Raw genomic sequence first — 23,598 nt, forward strand, 5'->3', positions numbered from 1 at the left:
TAGTAGATAGTCCTAATTTTCACACCACTTCTCCTTTTCCATCCCACATTTACTACTAAGGGGTCGATTCCGATCCCGCTGGGTATGCCCCCAAAGAGCCGCTCGAAGGCTTACCTTCCGAACGACACGTTCCGGCATCCGGAACATCCGGGCGAGGAATTACGATGTGCAAATCTGCAGAAAACCCGAACGAGCCGTACGCTCCCATTCAAGCTACAGTTCCTGTACGAGCAGGATCCGTAAAAGCTGAAACGACTCTCACGGAGTCAAAACAACAGTAGTTTCCGCGAAGGCAAGTACAATGCATACTTCCTACGCGCCGGACGCGTCGCCACCTCCAGCAAGTCTCGTTCTCCGGAAGAACAGTATTTCAGGTTCGATTTGCGCGACAACACGATCCACGGCTACGAGACGGACCAGCTCACAACGCTGACAAGACGAACCAATGATCCACGCCTACGAGGCGAACCAACCATAAATCCGATCGCGCCGGTCATCCCTGTACTATACATCTATGACCGGATCAACAACATGAATCGATGCGTACGTCGCAGAAGGTAAGTCAGACACCCACCACACAAACAAACGTCACGTACCACCGAAATGCAACACAAACATAGGAGGGTGGATTTCCCTCTCCACCAGCATTGCCCAAGCCATAGGGGTTGGATATCAGTCACTACCAGTACTCCCTACTCATAGGGGGGGATACCTACCCCTTCCAGCGCCCCCAACTCATGGGGGGGATACCTACCACTACCAGCACTCCCCACTCATAGGGGGGATACCTGCCACTATCAGCACTCCCCACTCATAGGGGAAGACACCCACCACTACCAGCAGTAACCACTCATGGGGGGATGCCTACCACTACCAGTACTCCCTACTCATAAGGGGGAACCTACCACTACCAGCAGTAACCACTCATAGGGGGGGATGCCTACCAGTACTCCCTACTCATAGGGGGGTGCCTACCACTACCAGCAGTAACCACTCATAGGGATGGATGCCTACCACTACCAGTATTCCCTACTCATAGGGTGGGATACCTACCACTACTAGCACTCCCTACTCACAGGGGGATACCTACCACTACCAGCACTCCCTACTCACTGGGGGATACCTACCACTACCAGCAGTCCCCAGTTATAGGGGGGATACCTACCACTACCAGCAGTAACCACTCATGGGGGGGATGCCTACCACTACCAGTACTCCCCACTCATGGGGGGGGATACCTACCACTACCAGCAGTAACAACTCAAAGGGGGGATGCCTACTAGTACTCCCTACTCATAGGGGGATACCTGCCACTACCAGCACTCCCTACTCACAGGGGGGATACCTACCTCTACCAGCAGTCCCCACTCATAGGGGGGGATACCTACCACAACCAGCAGTAACCACTCATAGGGGGGGATGCCTACCACTACCAGCACTCCCTACTCATGGGGGGATACCTACCACTACCAGCAGTAACCACTCAGAGGGGGGATGCCTACCACTACCAGTACTCCCTACTCATTGGGGGGATACCTGCCACTACCAGTACTCCCTACTCATAGGGGGTATACCTACCACTACCAGTAGTCCCTACTCATAGGGGGATGCCTACCACTACCATTACTCCCCACTCATAGGGGGAATACCTAACATTACCAGCAGTAACCACTCATAGGGGATACCTACCACTACCAGTACTCCCTACCAAAAGGTGAATGTGACGGTAAAACACACAGTTGTCACCGTAACAGTGTTGTAATGGGGTCTAAACACCCCCTCACTACAGTGACCAAAAGGTAATTATGGTGTTCAATAATCAAGCACATCATGAACATCATGGTAATTGGGTCTGAACACCCCATCACTACAGTGTCCAAAAGGTGAGTGTGGTCACAAATTCTGCTGCAACTTCAACACACCAGGTATCATACCTGGCACGTACACAACAAGCAATGTAATGGCTAAGTAGTGGTTGTGTTCTAAACACACACAGATCTTTTGATGGATAGTTTGTTGGGTCCCACAAATATACACTCAGCCATGTGTAGACAACCATTGCCCATGGGGGATGACAATGCTCCTGTGGGCAATCAGACCATGTAAGAAGTGAGCATCAGAATGTACACACATATATCTGCAGGGACAGACACACAAACTAAGGTATCCTGTGGAGACTGTAGATGTGAGGTGACACAGTCACATACCATGGCAGTAATGGGACATACCAACCAGGATGAATGTGCTGACTAATGATGTAGGAGACACAAGGATAGCAGTGGAGAAGCACAACAAAAGATCCAGCCTACGGCACACAAAAACCATACCAATGCATTGGTGCAGATGCACAAACACAAACAGGCTGATTCACACTGCATCTCAAACACAACATGTATGTGTGTGTCTCAGTGTACACAGGCAGGTATGCAACACATGATGGTGTGCGGCGCTCAAATTACACATATGTCTACACAGTGCCATATAAAAGTAAATAATGAATTGTCTATCCCTCTGTGGGCAAGAAGACATCGTCAGATGAGTGGGATCCCAACAGTCTCAGGTAATACAAGCTGGGTGGAACAGCAACCAACACATGCAAGAGACAGACCCACTCCACCTGTACCCTCTAGGAACCTACATTGAGGTGACAATGGCCTGTATGATAACCCCTCTGTGAAGACAATTTGGGATGTTGCCCCTACTGTGGACCCCAGTCACCTGTGGACACTGGGTCATGTGTCTTCACAGACCAACTACATTCACACTTACACAAACACAAATCACTGGCCATGGCCTGTATTCCAAGGTCAAAATGTAGGTACGGGCATAGCCATGCCACAACTCACATAAGGACACTCCCAACACCATACACCATGAACGGCACCAATGTGCATCTGCAAATCCCACATGGCCTGTGGACATTGCACATGCAACATGACAATGCCAGGGGAGGCAGGAGGGATCCAAGGTGCCCCAACTCGTCACACATGGCCAGTTTAAAACCCTGTGAATGTCTGCCACCCTGCACAGTATGGAGTACATGTGCCTTATGTGAAATGTATCTGAATAATTGGGATCCCTATCACTGTCCCAGAAAATATGAGGAACACATGGACACCCACAAAGAATATATATTGAGAACTTAAAACCGTGCAGCTTTGCATCTGAGCAGTGGGAGCAGTCACACACACATACAAGTGACCCAGTCACAGAAAGATACCACAAAGGAAAATCAACTTGATCTTAGAAACACTAAACAGCCTTGGCCAATCCTACATATATCACACTTGTGTTTGCCCACCTCCCAGACCCTAACAACAAATACACTGCGGGATGACACGCTAATGGCCAGTAGATTCCCATGCACCTACAAGCCAGAAAACACAGGGCAAAATTCTTTGATGAATACAGGGCAACTCATCAAAGAACCCAGACAGGGACATCTGTAGTGAATACAGGCTGTGTAGAAAAATGGAAAGTAACACACAGAGATATGCACACAGAACATACCCCATGGCCTCTGGCAATTCCATGGAATGACACACTGACATGAGGTGACTCCACTCCTGTGGAAGGTCAGGTGTGCAAAAAGTAGCCAGTGCAGGGCCCTGTCATGTCTGCCTAAATTGTGGTCAGTGAGCCAACAACTACAGCACACTGAAAGCTCAGGTCACATCAGACTGTGTACAGGGGGGTATTTAAGTCCTCTGCACATACTCAATTAACATATATGGCAATTTGCACTGATGCCACAGATGACTTGGTCACTATGTTTTGCAAAAACCTGCATGTCCGGTGTAGAAGTGCCCACTGTTCCAAGAAATGACTTTGTGCACAAGTGTAAGCACGACATAGGTGCAACAGTGCAAGCCACAGATGTGACACAGCATAGGAATTGTGAGGCTCCCTGTGCCAAATTGTATGAATCATGACACACTCTAATTGCAGCAAAGGATTACATGGATACATACTGTAATAGGACTCAGATACCAGGGACCACATGGAGTCCATCACAATTGAAAAACAATAAATAGCTACATTACACGTATTACAACTGCAACTCAGGATACACATGAACAACATCATGTATAGCAGATGCAAAACAACATTGAAATGAAAATTTGCTTTATTCAGCTTCAAATAATTGATGGGGTGAAAACAAAGAGAACATAAAAGCCCATGGCCAGTCCATTCATATTGTCCATTGGGTGTGCCACAGAAATGAGTGCCTCACATTGCTTGCCTGCACTGCTACAGCCAGGGGACATCTCCCCTTGGAGGGGCATTAATAGGGTCAGGCCAAGCACCGCAGGGACCGGTTCAGGCGATAGCAGAATGGGGCAGGTGAGGGGTGGTGAGTGCAGGAGTGTCAGTGGCAATTGCAGTGGGGGTGGCTGACACAGTGGGCACTGTCACCACAGCAGTGCCCAAGTCAGACGGGGTGGAGGGGGTGTCCACAGCAGTGCCAATGTCAAAGGTAGGGTCTTGGGGCAAAGGTGAAGTGGGCAGGACAGATGAGGGGGACACAGACTCCACAGCAGTCGCAGGAACAGGCTGAGGGTGTGAAGTGCATGTGGAAGGGGGGAGGGCCTAATCAATTTGGGGATGGTGTATCTGTGTGTGGGGGAACCTGGGGCAGGGTGTGGTGGGGGAACTGTAGGAGTGGAGGGCTTGGGGCTGGAGGGCGGAGACTGTGTGGTGGTGGTGCGTGAATGGGGAGGGGTATTGCTCGTCCTGTTCCTGGGGGATTTGCGGATGGTGGCCTCAGTGTCCTTGCACCTGAGGGAGGGTGTCTGTGTGGCAGGGGAACTCCCCTCTGTGCATGGTGACTGGCTCTTCCCCTTGTGAGTGGGATCAGATGGAGCTGTGGGGAAGAGGCCAAGGTCACAGAGGAAGAGTTGCTGGGAAGAGGGTGTTGCAGGTGAGGCAAGGGAAGGGGTTTTGGAGGGAGAGGTATCTGAGGACTGCGGAGTGGTTGTGGATGCTTGTCTGTGTGTCTGTGCCCTATCCCCTGTGTGTGTGCTGTCAGTCCCCGAAGTGTGCATGCTTGCGCATCTTGATTTTGTCTTGGGCTGCTGTGTGGTGCTTGGGTCTGATGATGTGCCTGCCTGTGCCTGTGTGAGTGTGTGTTGGGTAGGTAGGGTAGTGGGCATTGTGGATAGGTCCGATGTGGGAGGGGTGAGGGACTGTTGGAGGAGGGACACTGCTGCCATCAGTGAGGAGGCCATGGACTGAATGGTCCGCTGTTGGGAAGACATGTTTGCTGAGATGCCCTCCATGAAGGACACCAATTGTGTCTACAGACCGGTGTGAGCATGGAGGACACTCAGCATCAATGTCTGCCCCACATGAATCTGGTTAAGCAGGTCCACAGACTCCACACTCAGGGCTGCAGGGGAGATGGCGGCAGGGGGTGCGGTGCCTAGACTGAAGGAGCATGCTCCCTAACATGGGAGAGCCTCCACGGACATCAGGGATGGGAGCAGCTGGGCAGGTGGAGACGGTGGTGGAGGTGGGGACAGACGTGCTAGCTGTTGTTTTGTGGCTGCTGATACCCGCCTCCACAAGGGAGTCATCACTGGAACTGGATGCGTCCTCAGCTGAGGTGGTTGTAGCTGAGTGTTCCTCAGTGTGGCTCCCCTCGCCCTCTGTGCCACTGGGTCCCTCCAGCTCCTCTGCGGAAGACACAGTCTGACTCTGCCGCTCCTCCTGGTCCATGGAGCTGCCTCCTCCTGTAGTCTTTGATGCTGCTGCAAACAATGAAGAAAAACATATTCACATTCATCACCTGTATTGAGCTGACACATGACAGTAATCGCAGCACATCACAGGGCAGGTCTTGGCATCATCTGATAAGCATAGCAAAAGTGACTGACACATATGTGAACCAGCCACTTGTCATCCTGCCAGGCAACCATGCCCCAAGTACCCATCCATGGGGATGGACACATCCTTCTGGTGCATGTATGATGTCTCTCAGTACATGTGCAAACATGCCCCACAAAGGGCCAGGTGTCAGACCTGCAAGAATTGTGAGTGTAATGTGTCACTACGCACATATCACATCTCTCTCCAGTGACAGTGTACATGTGTCCGGAAATGGGATGGCCAAAGTCACTGTTAACATGATGGATATGATTCCATTCCCAGATACCATGATGGCCTCATGTCATGATAGTCAATGCTACAACAGAGTGCATGCAGGACAACTGACAATACTGCAGTCCCCTGATTTGCATGTGGCACAACATGCCACAGGCCTGTCTGGCCAATGAGTCTGTACTGTCTCCTGTCACCGGGGCAGTGCATACAGAAACCAACTCTGTGCAGTGTGTCACACCAATGCATTAGCGGGCAATGCAAACTCTGTAGCTCTCAAGTACACATGTACAGCCCCTGCTACCCACATCACCAAGAATCAGATGATCACATGGGATCCACATTAGACATTTGAGTTTGTGCGAACACAAATCAGTAAACATGGACACATCTCAGCCTGTCAGGAAGAAAGTGAAGCAGCTTGCACTGTAATTTTCAATTCACCATTAGGCACACTCAAGTAATTGCACACCTATGTTTTGCCCCATGCGCTGATACAACAGCCACATATCATAAGGTAAGTAATTACGAATATTGTAACACTCTTGAAGTAAAAGAAGCCATGCCAGTCCACAATGACACAGAGGCAGACACCCCATTGCACATGTCAGAATGCTCCCATTGTTGGCTGACAGCCAGGATTGGGAGTTACCAGTGTCTCATCTGTGCGGAGTTGGCATACCTGTCCTGGTCCATGTGCACCTGGTCCATGTGCAACAGGTGATGACCAGAAACAGTAGGCATGTGGCTATGCATGTGTTACATAGGGTTGGCAGCCTTTTACCCGGTTTGCATGCCATATTGTGTCTAAACGTTCTATTTTTACACTATTGTCTCTGATGCTTTGTTTCAAATGTATGAGTGCGCTGACTATTTTTATAAGTTATGCATGTGTTACAACCATGACATTCCTTCATCAGAGGCACCAACATTTTTATCACATCACACATGTGTGTCTGCTAAATATCTCCGACACTTATGGTGCCCCAGATCAGCAATTACAACACCTTTTTATGGCACACACAGAGTCCATGTCCGACATCTGTCTATGTGCAGACACTTGTCAAGCAATTGCAACACTCATGAAGCACAGAACAAGGCACCTGTAGCAGATGCCGGACCAGACATTATCCGTGGACAACAGCAAGGACACACAGCACTAGTGACACTACTCAGACGCCAAAAGGCCCACACCCGGTCAGCAGATGAGAATGGGTATTCAGCAAATGTGCCCACATTATTGTTGTCTCAGTAGACACACGAACTATGGGAGTGTTAGGAGGCTAAGGGAGTGCAAAAAGCATGTTAGCCATAGTTCACCAAAGAGGAATGAAATTACCCCCTGCTTGCTGCTGTCTGTCCTTCAACTGCCCATCCAGATAAGGGAAGACCACTGGAAAATTCCTCAGCATGTGGGGGGTCAGTGTCTTTCCTCCGCCATGTCGGCGTGGAGGCGACAGATTCAGCTGTACTCTGGCGAACCTCCTGGTCCAGCCACGAAGGTCCTACCACCTCTTCTGACAGTTGTGGCGGTGGCACTTAAAGACCCCCACTGATTGGACCGCACGTACAATGGTCATCAAGATTTCCTGTTTCTGATGGGCATCAACCTGTGAGGGTGACAATGTAAGACACCATCACTACACATGCAACATGTTTGTACATCACACATTTGACCATACATGTTGTCATCACAAGGGAATATGCTGTATACAGTTAGAGCCACCATGGTAATGGGCATTTGTCCTGTGTGCAAGCCTGCATAAACAAACTGGAAATTGAGCATGAACAGTCACACAAGAAATACAATTTACACATTGTAATTGTACTTCGCATTTGTAGAGCGCGTTATCACCTTCTGGTCTCTAAACGCTGTGAGAGAGCCCACCCTTTGCCTGTGGGGAGATGTCAATTGATTAGATAGTGCCCCAGGCTTCCGAAAAAATAACTTTTTCCTGAATGGGAGGAGGGCGTGTTCCTTACGTACATTCTGTGGCAAGTTGTTCCAGATGTGGGGGATGGAGGTAGGGAACACCCTTCCTCCTTTAGAGGAGAGGTTGAAATGGGGGCAGGCCAGAAGACTGGCCTCTGAGGACAGTAACATCCTGCTAGGGGTGTAGTTGATTAGCCGATCTTTGATGTAGCTAAGGGCTTGGCCGTAGATGGCTTTATGTGCGATGCAGAGGCCTTTAAACTTTGTTCTTTGTCTGATCGGAAGCCAGTGCAGCTGACGTAGAAGGGGGATGGCGTGGGTTCGCCTCAGCACTCTGTAAATTAGTCTAGTGGCATCATTCATGATGACCTGTAATCTCGTTGTTAGTTTACCTGGGAGGCCGAGATACAGGGAGTTTCCATAGTCCAGCCGCGACAGTATCAAGGCTGATACGGCCATTCTGAGTGTGGCGAAGGTAAGAAGGGGGGAGAGTTTCCTCAGTTGTCTTAACATGCCGACACATGTCCCTACTACTGCCGACACCTGCTGGGTCATGGAGAGCTTGGCATCAATTTTGATGCCCAGGCTCTTTAAGGCCGGGGCCGGCTCAAGATTATTGCCTAGTTCTTGTGGCCAGAAGAGATCACTCCAGGGGTTAGAATCTGTAGTGATGGCCAGTACTTATGTAGGGATTAATTTTGAGGGAGTTGGCTGTCATCCAGTTGATAGTGAATTTTAGGATGTTTTGGATTCTTATGTGGGCAGACGGGGAGCTATCGATCTGGATGATGATTTGAGTTTCGTCGGCATAGTTATTAATTTGGCATTCCCTCCGATTCAGTGCAGCTATTCAGTGCAGGGGTTGAAGGTAAAAATTGAAAAGGAGAGGTGACAGTGCTGAGCCCTGAGGTGCCCTACACAAGAGTGTACCTAGGTCAGACGTGTGGTCAGTCAGCTGAACTCTCTGGGAGCAGTCCTTGAGAAAGGTTGTGAACCATGCAAGGGCCGTACCCTGGATGCCCAGCTCCGAGATTCGCGACACCAGTTGGTCATGGTTGACCGTGTCGAATGCCGCGGATAGGTCCAGCAAGACCAGGGCACAATTCTGTGCTGTGGTGGGCCCTGAACCCTGCCTGGTTGGATTGTAGGAGGTGGTTATCCTCTATATGGTGTGACACGGATTTTAGCACGTGTTGTTCCAGTACTTTTGCCAGGAAAGGGAGTTGGGAAATTGTCCTGAAGTTTTTTAGAATCTTTGTATCAGCCCCTGTTGTTTTTTAGAAGTGGGATGACGCAAGCTTCCCTAAAGTTAGTGGGGATTGATTGAGGAGCGAGAGGACCTCGCTTTCTAATCCAGGTAATACCACTTTAAAGATCCTTGGTGGACACGGGTCTGCAGGAGACCCTGACTTCACCCGCCCTATTAAAGGGGACAGGGAATCATGAGTAAGCATTGGAAAGGTTGTGAGTGGTTCATCGAAACTAGGGGGCGGAAGTGCTGGTGCTAGAGGGCAGGGAAACGTGGGAGTAAGGTGGATTTCCGTCAGTAGGTCCTTTATTTTCTTTGTGAAAAAGGACTGGAACTTGTTACAGTTTTCCATACAGAAGGAGGGCTACTGTTCTTTATCTTGTCTAAGTTCTTTCAGGATCCGGAAGGTCTCTTTTTCTGTGTTATCGGCAGTCGCTATCTTTGCTTCATAAAATACTGCCTTCCTTGTCAGAATAGCTTTTTTGTAGACTGCAAACCTGGATAGATATTCTGACCGGGCGCTGGGGTCGTAAGCTTTCCGCCAGGCTCTCGCACTGGCGGAGGGTTTGCTTAAGGTTTCTTAAAGAATCGTTAAACCAGGGTGCTCCTTTACCCTGCGTGTTGGGGCCACCATATCAATTGCGTTCTTCAGTTTTAACGACAGGGAAACACTTTCTACATCGAGGTCGCCCTGTGTTGGAGTTGGGGTTGGAGCTTTATGTAAGATAGCAATCAGGTTGTCAGCTCTGATTGTGTTCCAGCTCCGCAACACTTTCCACTCCTGGGGTGGAGGGGCTGCTGGTTTTGTGAGTGGAAGCCGCCCACTAATTATATAGTGGTCAGACCAGGAGCAGGGTCTGGTAACTAACGGACTGGTGAACGGATGGGATGTCCAGACCAGATCAAGTGTATGGCCCTTCTCATGAGTGGGACCATTCACTAGCTGGCGGAGTTCTAAAGAGCTCAATGCCTCCTCCAGCTGTATGATCTGGCTGTTTTTGGGAATCTGATCCCAATGGAAGTTGAAATCCCCCATCACTTCCACGCATTTGTACCGCGATCGGATGTCGTTAACTAATTCCGAGAAAAGCTCCATGAACCTGGGTGGAGTCGTGGGGGGCGGTACACAATCAAAAAGGCTAGACAGGCTGTCTGGGAGCAAAACCTGGCCCCTAAGACCTCAGCCCCCTCAATTCTTTCAGCGCAGAGGGTCTTGGCCTTCAAATGTTGATTATACAGGATTGCCACCCCACCCCCTCTGGAACTGCCTGATCTGTTGTGGTAGAGGGACGCATAGTTCGGGGGCATGGCAGCTATCAGGTCCGGGGTGGAGGTCTCCACGAGCCAGGTCTCTGTAATGCCTAGAATGTCCAAGGGGTCATCTTGAAGAAGCGAAAAAAACCTCAAAGTTGTGTTTCTGTAGTGAACGGGTGTTGAGGGTGGCAACCCTGAGTCCCCGTGGGTTAGTGGGCCAAGACGGCCTAGGATCACGTGTTATGTGGTCTGTTCCCATTTGATCCCTCAACAACCCTTCCGACCTGATTGTGACAGCTACGTTGTTATTAAGTGATGTCGTGCCTTGGTTCAGGAGCAGAAGTTCCTCCATGGAATACGGGCGGCGGGGTTCAGGGATCCTGGCCCCTGGTCCCGGTCACTCTCGGACGGGCGCAGATGGGCTTGCCTTAGGCACGCCTTCGGCATCACTGCACCTGTACAGTAATTGTATCCACAAAGTTTGAGATTTACAAATACTCAGTGAGCATGCTTGGCATTGCTGAACACAATGCTAGTAGTGCTAGTCAGACTCCATGCACAATTTAGAAGACAGTGGACTGCGCACTCACCTGCTCTCCTGGATTCCTATACAGCTTACTGTACTGTGGAAGAAAGCTGTCCAGCAGGGCCTGGTTCTCCTCCTTGGTGAAGGCTGGGGCTCTCTCCACAGTACGTGCCATTCTTGAAGCCAGAGGATGCAGAGACAGCAGCAGTGGTATTGGAGATGTAATGCTGTAGCAGTTGATGCAGGCAAGTGTAGTCTCTGGGGAACAGACAGTCTTATATCTGTGCTGTAGAGCTGAATCTGTCCCAGGCGCCCTATGTGATAGGTCCGACATGTTTGCATGTTATGAAAATGGCCAATCAATTGCATTGTACGCTTTGTACACGCCTCCTGCATGGCTAAAAAATTCAACTACATCACCCCAGTGCTGTTGATACATTGTTGTAGGGAGCCAACGGAATTTTATTTGGACACTATTCGTACAACGTGCAAATCCGGGTCCGTCTCCATCACATCCAATAGCTAATGCGTGCGCATGGCTCGGGCCATGAGTGTGCGACGTGTCTTTTAAAAATCACCCACGTCTGTCTCCATGATAGTCAATATCCTAGGCGTGCGCACGTCTCGCTCAGTCAGTGTACGACGCGTCTCCTGGGAACTCACATGCATCGATCACCATTGCAGGCAATAAGCTAGGTGTGTGCACGTCTTTCTCAGTTAGTGTACGATGTGTCTCCTGGGAACTCACACGCATCATTCACCATTGCAGGCAATAGCATAGGCATGCGCACGTCTCGCTCAGTCATTGTACGACGTGTCTCCTGGGAACTCACACGCATTGATCACCATTGCAGGCAATAGCCTAGGTGTGCGCACGTCTCGCTCAGTCAGTGTACGAAGCGTCTCCTGGGAACTCACATGCAACGATCACCATTGCAGGCAATAGCATAGGCATGCGCACGTCGCGCTCAGTCAGTGTACGACACGTCTTCTGGGAACTCACACGCATTGATCACCATTGCAGGCAATAGCATAGGTGTGCGCACGTCTTGCTCAGTCAGTGTATGATGTGTCTCCTGGGAACTCACACGCATCGATCACCATTGCAGTCATTTGCTTAGGCGTGAACACGTCTCGCTCAGTCAGTGTACGACGCGTCTCCTTGGAACTCACACACATTGATCACCATTGCGGGCAATTGCTAAGTGATGCTACACACACACAATACCTTACCATGGACTAAGTTACTTAACAACATATGAACAGCCTGTCACACAGTGCATGATGTGACATCTCAGAATGTATTACCTGTGTGAGTATGTGGGTACACATGGGTTCTTGTACGTTGGACTTAGTGGTACACACTCCCAGGCATTGCAAGGTGTGATGGTGACATACACCATTGTGTGTAATGCACATCACCACTGTCTTTTCCAACTGTGCAGATCACACCCCAAGGCATGTACACATTTCTAGGTGCCCATTGTGTGCTGACATGTAACATACACCCTTACTCATAGGTGAAAAGGTCAGTGTGTCACCGACATTGTGGTGTTGATGCAGAGTATGTGTGTATTGTGCTACACACATGTCTCTGATCATTTGTGGTAGTTGTGAATTGTCATCATCCTCCATGTGTTTTGGACCTGTGATTCGCTGTTGTGCCTGTCCTTCACAGGCATTCATTTTTTGACTGTGCAACAGTCTGGTAGCACATCATGTGTGTTTTGTGGGTGTGTTGTGACATGTACATCTGATGCTACATAATGTCAGTGCCCTTGTGACGAGACAAGATAGTTGTGTGTGTGACAGACAAACACCGGTCATGTGGGAAACACATCTGTCGGACCTAGTCACTGAGGTGTGTTTTGGGTACGTGACATGTGTGATGATGTACTGGTAGCGACAACATTGATTGTTCACAGCACAGCTTAGCACTTGTTGTGTGAACATGTAGAGCTGAGATGTCATGTGAGGACATTGTTGTCCGTGCCCAACAGCACACACAACACGTTATTGTGTCTTGTTCTGGAGTTGCATATAATATTGTGCATGGTCATTGCCACATATGTAGGGTCACTGACACACTGACACACTATGTGCTGCAGGAGACCAGCTGTCCATAGACTGTTCCCAGACCTTACCACCATGTATGAACGTGACTGCATCTGGCAGTACTTCCTCACCAGGCCAATAATTGAGGATTTGGCAGAGCAATTGGCACCACATTTGCAACCTGGCCAGACATATCCATGAGCGCTGACCCCTGCGGTGAAGATGATGGAAGCCCTACACTTCTTTGCCACCGGTATCTTCTAGTACACTGTGGCTGGTGCTGGTGGGATGTCACAGGCCATGTTCAGTCATGTGCTTTGCGATGTATTGATGGCAATGTTGTTATTCCTGAACCGGTACATTCAATTCCCAACCCCAGGACAATCCACTGCAATTAAAAGTGACTTTTATGCCTTGGGAAGAATGCCATATGTCATAGGCTCCATAGATGGCACACATGTTGCTTTGGTGCCACTACAGGCACATGAGCAGACATACTGGAACCGGAAACGTTTCCACTCTATTAATGCCCTGGTGGTATGTATGCCAGACATGACCATCTCACATGTGTGTGCACGTTTCCCTGGTTCTGCATACAACGCTTACATCATACAGATGAGTCAGATACCAAACTTGATGACACAGCTGCCGAACCAGCGTGCCTGGCTTGTTGGTGTGTAATATCTGTTTCCATTGTGTTTTTTGGCAACTTTAGAGATTCACCCACTTCACCAACCCATTGAATGTTTGTCTGTTTGTATGTAGGTGACTCTGGATACCCAAACATGCTGTGGTTGCTGACCCCCTCAGGAACCCATTTACACCTGCGGAGAACCATTATAATGAGACACATGGGCGGACAAGGAGAGTGATAGAGCGGACATTTGGCCTTCTGAAAACCAGATTCCGCTGCCTGGACAAGACCAGAGGTGCCCTCCAATATGCCCCTGACAAGGTATGCAAAATCGTTATTGTGTGCTGCATGCTACACAACCTGGCAGTGAGGAAGGAGTTGCCTCTCATCCTGGATGATGATGATGACCAACAGCCGCCTGCCATGGAGGATCCTGCTCTGGGACATGTTGTCAGTGATGATGAGGGTGAGGGGGATGTACGAACACAGCTCATCAACAACTTCTTCACATGATAGTGAGTATACAGTGATATATTGCCTATGTTTTGTAATTGGCTGATATGTGTAGGTTTTGCAATGTTGATGCTTAAGTGTGTCTGTGTGCTCATTGACAGGCTGCTTGCAGTGATGTGTCCCACTATTGAGTATGTACTACCAAACAGTGCTGGGATTGTAAATGCGTTGTGTCCAGGTATCTTGAGCTTAGTGACTGGCATGTGTATTGTAGATGTATGCTGTCAATCAGTGATTCTAGGGCTCAAGAATAAGTCGGGGCAGCCAAGGATTTCTATCTGATCCTTAATGTATTTCATCCACGGAATGTCTAACACTTTTTCTAAGGTGAGACAGTCTCGGATGATCAATTGGTTTAGATTTGGGGTTGGTTGTGCCCAAATTCTCAACCAACGCAATAGAGGCGCAACCGCAATCTGATCAGAAAAAAAACCCGCTACTAGTTCCTCATGTATATTAAAAATTGGCGTGGATGCGGGGACCGAGAGCAACTTGCGCATAAAAATGTTCTTGGCCCCTTGAATTTCTCTGACATCCATATAACCCCAGATGTTGCATCCGTAAGTCGCCATAGGAAGACACGTGGCATTATTAATCTTCATAAGTGCAGTTAGTGGTTTTGATCCCATTCTTTTTGCAAAGTCTAGGGTGGCCCCCGATGCTCTAACTAATACATTCTTTTTATGTACACGCTGCATGCACCATGAGCGGTGTTCATCAAGAAGGACCCCTAAATAGGGAAAAGCGGGGACTTTTACAAACTCAGCTCCCTTGCAATAGAATTTAACCTTCGCTGCCCCCCTTGAACCTATGGACATGGCATGTGACTTTTTAAAATTAGTAATTAGGTCCAACGACTCCATAAAATCTATAAAACAATTTAAGAGCAGTTGCAGCCCCCTTGCAGTTCTGGCCACCAATACCGCGTCGTCGGCATACAGAAATGCAGGAATCATTATGGTACCGGCTCTGGGAATATCTTTACAGCAAGAAATCAGAGAGTCCCCTAATTTATTAATATAGAGGGTAAACAGCAAGGGAGCCAATAAACACCCCTGCCGGATCCCTCTTTTTACTGCCCAAGAATCAGTCAGGCTGCCATCTTCATTAAAGCGCACTACCGCTGTTGTATTTTCGTGGATGGTTGGCAAAAATGAAATCAAGTCAGCATCTAGCCCTATATCTTGAAGGATCAACCAAAGCTTTGACCTATTAACAAGTTCAAAAGCAAAGGTTAAATCCATAAAGGCCAGATAAAGATCCCCACGTTTTGCAACTGTATACTTCCCTATCACCAAATGGAGATTAAGGCATTGGTCCAGCGTGCCTTTCCCTTGCCTAAAACTATATTGAAGGTCGGAAACTATACTTGCTTGATCGAGCCACTCTGTTAGGCGTGTCAAAACAACTTTCGCCATAATTTTGGCCGCGGCGTCCAGGAGCAAAATGGGCCTGTAACAAGCCGGGTCATCCCTTGCTCCCTTTTTAAAAATTGGTATGATGACCGCCTTCGCCCATGACGGGGGAAAGCCAAACACACAGGCTGCATTAAAAACATGGGCTAAAATCTTTGCCCATAGTTTGGGATCTGCCTTATAAAGATCAACTGATACTCCATCGGGAACTGGAGCTTTCCCCCCTAGGGTTGATATAATTGCTTTATTAACTTCTTCGATTGTAAAAACAAGAGGGTGGCATGCCAGGCCAGAAACTGGATTCCCTACGCAAGTCCCGTGAGTCGTGTCACTATACACTTTCCCACATGTAAGCAGAAACTAAAGAATCTTTACTGGAGTTTGGTGAATCGTCAAACAGTGGACTATTTATGACAGACCAGAATCTAGAACTATTAGCCAGCACACTGACTTGGCTAAGCTCCTCCCAAGCCATTTCCCTTAATTGCCTTTTCCGACTCTCCACTGCAAGTTTATAAGCCCTCCTTACATTTTTGACCCGTGATGCCACCCTTGGTTTTTGATTAAGTTCCTGCATGAGTTCCTTATGGGTAGTCATACAGGTTTCGTCAAACCATTTTTAAAATTTTAGAGGCCTTAGTCTACTGGCTATAGTTAAATTAGAAGCAACCTGCTTTACGATTCGGTCAAAGGCATTAAGAACAGATAATGGTTGGGAATCCTGGTCTGAGCAAATCCCAAACTCCTGCGCGCAGTTAGTGAGCAAACTGTCGATAAAGCTATCAGGGGTGATCCTTTCCCACCTCACTCTACCAGCTTGATCTTTGGGTGCAATATTAACATTAGTGATTTGAGTCATGATCCTTCCCTTGTTGACAGCATGTATATTAAGATCCAATGTTAGTCGATTATGATCTCTAAAACAATTTTTTGCTGCACTTAATATCCCTATTATCGACAACAACGGAGATGAAACCAAAATATAATCAATTATACTGTGACGACCGTGACCAACATATGTAGGTATGGGAACTATCCTATCCGACTGCTCAAGGCAAATCAAATTATGAGTTGATAAAAAAACTTTCTAAAAAAGTACCAGACGAGGTGTGTTCAAAATGGGTTAGCCCCTGAGGGCCATATTCCTCCTCCAGCCTGGCTGAACAGTTAATAGGGCAAGTATGAATTTTAAAATCTCCCAGGACTAATATGTCATAGTGTAGTTCTGAACTGTCTCCATAATTTCCCAAAAAGGCTGTGAGAGCCCTAAGATGCTCTATCTCATCGATTCTAGTAAATGAATTATAGAAAGTGACCACTAGAAGGGTTGGTAAATTCTTCCCTGTCAAATCTACTACTAGCATATGGGGAGAACAGAAATCGATCAGCTTTGTATTGTATGACAACTTGAGGTTAATCATCAATAATAGCCCCCCCCCCTTGCTCTGCCCAGACTGGATGGTGTGGCGAATTTACAAAAGGATATAAACCCATCCAGGTAAAAATATTCATTAGACTCCCATGTTTCCTGTATGGCTATGATATGGTGTGTAGCAAGAAAAAGTTCCCAAGGTGCATCACCCTTTTTTGCCCTTAGACCTGCAATATTCCATGTTATAACTTTCATTATTTCACCATCAGTTATGGTTGGGGTAGGACTGGGCTTTACTGTATCAACGGGAAAAATCTGTTGATTCAAGGAACAAGGAGAAGTAAGATTCAGAAAGCTAACCATGGGACCATGTATTTCTTCTCCCGGTATTTCCGCAGGTTTATCTAGGATAACAGGTACTGCATCACAAGTAGGTAGTCAATCTTGGGCATCCAGACAGGAGAATGCCTAAAACCTGTTAGACAAAGAAATAGAGGGAACAACCGACAACGGAAATCTTAGAGAAGGCTTATAAAAATATCCCAATGGCAAGGCCCAAATGGAGGTAGAGTTCTTAGGGCAAGGATCCTGAACCCTTAATATTGACTTAACAACCGAGGGGTTACGGAAATTAATGACCACACAGTCCCCGTCAAAATTCTTTGGTGATTGTCCCACCCACCCAATTCTGTGTACCATAATGATATTATTGCTCATGGGTACCCTAAACCCTTTATGTTTGGATAACCAATCTACAGTTTTGTTGCGAAATTGTGTCCAGGATTCAGCCAGAACCAAAACATTAGGGCATGCAGCCGTGGGTAGGTCTAATACATCTCCAGAACACTTAATATTCAAAGGATTCAGCACAGTGGAACCACCTCTAAAGTTATTACTGTCTCCAGTAATAAGATTGGCCTGGTCAATAGGCAATGGTCTCATAGGTCCCGCAAGCTGGGACGGTATCTGATCAGGTGGGCAAAAAGGATTAACCATCCCGCCTGTCCCCAGTCCTCCCGGTCCCAGATGTGTAATATTCCCCCCGGGGCCAAATGCCGTGAGTGTTGGACGAGATGTGGCAGACATCACATTACCAATGTTCACATTACCTGCTATGTGGGCCAATTCCCTATTGTTGCCCCCCACAGGGCCATTCATTTCAGGTATTACCGGGGCCACAGGTGCTTTAGCTACCCCTCGTGCTGCACAAATACACCCACACACCTCCTGGTTAACTGGCGCATTGCTAGATTTTAAAAGATGTGACAATTTTTCCTCAATCGCCCCTAATTTACATAGGAGAGACGCTAAAAGAACGGTTATTAAAGTCTCCAAGCGTTTCCAGTGGTCAGGATGACTTCCAATATCCACCATGGTGTGGGAATCAATATTTGAAAAAAGAGGCGTACCACTATCGGCTTTAAGGATCTGATTCTCATGTATCCCTGAAGCTTGATGTGTAGGTTAAACTTTGGTCTTGCTCCTCAGTGCCACACTTCCCCTTGTGCGTTTTGCAGGCGGCTCACCATTCCCTCCTAACAAAGAATTAGAAGAACTTGCCATGCTTTCCCTTTCCCTTGCAGCTCTTTTAGATATAGTAGCAGGATCACCTTGGGCTACGCAAGTCGTTGTTAAAGTATACGCTAGAGATGAAACAGGGGGTGCAGGCGGATCTACTTTCTCTGCGGGTGAATTAGCCATTGACTCCTGAGCTAAGCTCATTGTCGGATTTTGGGCAAGATCCAAATTACTTAAGTGATCCACCCCCAGCACCCCCAATTTAGGAGCTGAACAGTCAACTAGCTCCCCATCGGGACTTACAAGTGGTACATCCAAGCTTAAGTGGTCCAGAATCTGCAGAGCACCCAGGGCAGATTTGGCCAGGGTTATACCCCCAAGGATGACCTTTTTTGACCTGCATATGTGTCCAGAGTGAGTCGATTTTCAGTGACCTGTATTTCATGTGTTAATACTGACTCTGTCCTTGCTAAAAACGCATCCAATGTTCCTGCAACCTTCCCCCTATCCGCAGTCCTGTAGCCTTACGTTTGGACATCATAGCCTATTCCTAGATGTATAACACCACCTTCTGGACAGTCAGACGTATCAACAAAAATATGACAATAAAATAACCTTATGTTACATCCGTTGTCCAAATTATCTCACACAACTAAGGGAGGTGGCCCAGCCCTGCCTCCTCCTGGCTCAGACGGGCGCAAACAGGCGCAAACAGGCCCGCCCTCGGCCCGGGCATGCCCGCGCGCGTCCCGCGCTGCGGGAGCCCTGCAAGCCTTTTGAACGCCTCCTGGCGCTCCGTATCAGCGTCGGCGGCGTGCGCGCCGCAGGGACTGCTGGGCAGGGTAGTTCAAAGATCCCCCGTAGTCCTCCAAAAATCCGAGATGGCTGCGATGACTCTCGTGGCAGCACCAGAACCAGTAGGCTGGTAAGTTATTACGAGCTCCCGTGCTGCGGGAGCCCTGCATGCCTTTTGAATGTCTCCTGGCGCTCCGTATCAGCGTCGGCGGCGTGCGCGCCACAGGGACTGCTGGGCGGGGTAGTTCAAAGATCCCCCATAGTCCTCCAAAGATAAGTGATGGCTGCGATGACTCTCATGGCGATGGCGGCTCCAGAAGCAGCAGGCAGGTAAGTCATTACGAGCTCCCGTGCTGCGGGAGCCCTGCAAGCCTTTTGAATGCCTCCTGGCGCGCCGTATCAGCGTCAGCGGCATTCGCGCCGCAGGGACTGCTGGGCGGGGTAGTTCAAAGATCCCCCGTAGTCCTCCAAAGATCCGTGATGGCTGCAATGACTCTCGTGGCGGTGGTGGCACCAGAGGCAGCAGGTAGGTAAATTATTACAAGCTCCCACGCTGCGGGAGCCCTGCATGCCTTTTGAACGCCTCTTGGCGCTCCGTATCAGCGTCAGTGGCGTGCGCGCCGCAGGGACTGCTGGGTGGGGTAGTTCAAAGATCCCCCATAGTCCTCCAAAGATCCGTGATGGCTGCGATGACTCTCGTGGCAGCACCAGAACCAGCAGCCAGGTAAGTTATTACAAGCTCTCTGGACTAATATGGTTTACCAGTGGCTGATTTTGTGCTCACTGTCACGTGAGGTTACCTCCCATCTGTTGACGACTTATGACTTCTGCTGGTGTAATAAACCTGTGCATCACTTTGGAGTGTGCTTTGTCTGTGTCCACACATCCAACATTCATTTGCATGCTGTACCTGTGGACAGCCTGCCACAGACTCAGGATGGGTGTTATGTACATGCATCACACTGCATTCTCTGTTCACATGTGTTGGGACGATGAGTTAGATTGGCATGGTAAGTATGTGTTTTTTGTTGACGTAGTGGGGTGTCTACATCACATGTGTCACATCACCATGACTCACATTACTGTGTTTACATAGCTGTAGTAGTTTCCATGCACAGACATCTTTACACAGTTCATCCTCTCAATGACACAAACCAAGTGTCAGTCACAACAGACATATGTATCGTGTTTACATGCATGTGTTTGAAAGTTTTACGTAAGTGGAAGTGCTGTACAGTGCAATAGGAATCCAAAGCTCACAGTGCACAGTCCTTTGGAACATTGGTCCAACGTAGATCCGCCATGACATGTGGGGGGGTTGAACAATAGTCAGCAAGGTGAACGCTTTACACACATTGGATGATGTCTAGATCAGGTAATCACGTCCTGGTGGGTATGCATGGCCATCTGTCCCTTACTTGTCCTTCTTCGGACGACCCCTCTTCTTCTTCTCAGGGGTACCCTCATGTGCAAGCTGCTGCGGTGCAGGGGACTCTCCGCCAGTGTCCACTATCTCCCTGTGGCAGTTGGTGATGTAGTGGCAACTGATGTAGTGGGCACACAGGGAGGTGTGGTCATGTTGTTGGCTATCTGGTGGAGGCATCTCAGTATATCCCTATGCACCGCCGTAAGTTCATTAAAATTGTCAATTTTTTACTCCATCCGGGTCATGTGTTGTTCCACCCAGGACATGTGAGAGTCAATTCTTGCATGCTGTGCAGCCTGCTGTTGTTGCATGTCCCTGAGGATCCCCACAACCTGGTCAAATCCTCCGGTGCTTTCCTGGTACGCATCTATGATGTGTCCCAACTGCGGATCTTCCTACAGTGCAGCCCCATCTGCAGGCTGTGACCTTACCCTGACCACCCTCACTCCACCCCTGCCAACATGGGCAGGGCCTGCCCTGGTAGGCACAGGCGACCCTGGGCCCCTGTCTGTGTTGGCACTGGTGTTGTTGTCCATCAGCTCCTGGCTGCCCTGTGTACCTGTGCCATCGTTGTCCTGTTGCCTTGGTCTGTCTGTGTTGGCAGGGGTGATTGAAGTGTTTGCAGATGGTCCAGGAGTGGTGACAGGGTGTGCTGATGTTGCAGCTGCTGGGGCTGGAAGCGAAGACACACCAGAGGTGCCAGGTCGTTCATCGTCATCCGAAGAGGACATGGAGGCATCCACACCAGGGAGCTCTGGCACATCCAGAGTGTGGGACTGGGATTCCTCTTCTGTTCTTGCTGTGTCTCCAGCATCCCCTGTGAGTGGAAGAGACACACAATGTATGTAATGTTTCTGCACACATCAACGATTCACACACATCACAGTTGCCACTGCACGTCATTAGGAGTGTATGTACAGTGCAATGTCCTACATTGTCAGAGACAGGTGTCTATTTTGGTTTCGCACAATGTCATTTGATGCTTGAGCATTTTGATGGGCACAAAGAGCTGTGTGCATGGACATTTCATATCATGATTGTTTGACTGTACATGGGCATTGATACTCATGTGCCCTCATGTGCCTGACACAGGTGTGCCCCTCCTCTCAACATTAGTACTTTAACAATGACATACTGCACTTCCAGCTTCCGATGTGTAGCACGTTTGGATGATGTCTGCTGGAATTTGTGCTTGTATTTGTGAGTAACATTGTTGTGTATGAACAACATGGTCACAGTACGGTGTGTCTGCATTCACTGTGGAAATACTATTGTGGTGTGTGTGTCTCTAGTTCACATGTCATTTCACATATTTGATGGTGTTGTCTGTAGCTAATGATGTTGGGGCAGAGTTCTGTGAGTGATGATGTTATTTATGTGGTCAATCTCATCCATGGTAAGGGGGATTGACCACGGCAGATTGCAGACTTTCCCATGCTCATGAGAGTGAGGGCCAGGGGTTTGTGTGTTTGACTTATGCTGCTTTGAGTTGTATGCCTACTCCTACCCAGTCCAGGTTACTCCTTGTGTTGTAAGTGAAAATGACAGCGAGGGGAGTGTTGTGTGAGGGATGCAATCAACGCTGCACAATGTAGGAGTGGAATGCAGATCACCAGAGTGCCTTGTGTAAATGACACCATGCTACGGTGTCAGCTATGTTACTGTGGCCATTCCATTCACTGTTATGTGTCACCTGTGAATGGTGTGTATGTGGTTTGGGTTGTGGCTTTTGGTATGTGCTCTGTGTGCACCTCCCCAATTGTCATAGAGGGCACAAACCTTCACAGCCAGGACAGGGGGCACTCCTCCCACACTGCCGGCCCAGACAGTGAGACGATACATACAGTTGCAATGGCTGTCAGTGTGAAGTTTTTTGAGGGGGCAAATGCATAGGTGGGACTTGCATCCAATTCATACATCTGGCCCATGTGTCATGCATCGTGCCAGGGCATTTACTTTTTGTATGAGTGGTCCCAAGGGGTGTACTTGTTCCTGCTATGAAGGTGTGTGTCTTTGCGGGATTGCTGGTATTTGGTGTACTTGCAGGCCCACCTTCTCTCACACAGGGCCAGCCGATCCCCCCTGTAGGTTGCTTCCATTGCAGGGAGTCCTAGTTAAAGTTCTTGATGTCAGGCAGTGGAGTCCTGGTGCATGTTGGTGCACAACCCCCACCAGGCCCCTGTGCTCCCCATTGCAGGGCCCAGTGTCAGCCATATTGTCAGTACTTTTCCACTCCCTGTGAGGTGGACATGGTTCATGGTGTGCTTGATGGACCATGTGGGAGGGGGTCTGTTTTCTGTGACTACACCTCCCATCAGGCTTTTGGATACACCCACCCTCCCAGCATTCACAACCTTCCTTTCTGTAACTCAGCTTCCCTGGGAGGTGGTGTAACTGTGCTGGCAAGATGGCTGACAGTGGAGTCCTGGTGTATGTTGGTGCACAACCACCACCAGGCCCTAGTGCTCCTCATTGCAGGGCCCAGTGTCAGCCATATTGTCAGTACTTTTCCACTCCCTGTGAGGTGGACATGGTTCAGGGTGGGCTTGATGTACCATGTGGGACGGGCTCTGTTGTCTGTGACTACAACTCCCATCAGGCTTTTGGATACACCCACCCTCCCAGCATTCACAACCTTACTTCTTGTGACTCAGCTTCCCTGGGAGGTGGTGTAACAGGTTTGGCAAGATGGCTGACAGTGTTTGTTGGTGTTTAGTACCAATGCATTGCTGTATTTGTTGTTAGGTTTTTACATGTTATAACCTAGTGCTATATTACTTGGAGATAGCAGCTATTGCCCCTTCTGTAA

The sequence above is a fragment of the Triturus cristatus genome, chromosome 6 (genome assembly GCF_964204655.1).
Source record: "Triturus cristatus chromosome 6, aTriCri1.1, whole genome shotgun sequence".
Taxonomy (NCBI): domain Eukaryota; kingdom Metazoa; phylum Chordata; class Amphibia; order Caudata; family Salamandridae; genus Triturus; species Triturus cristatus.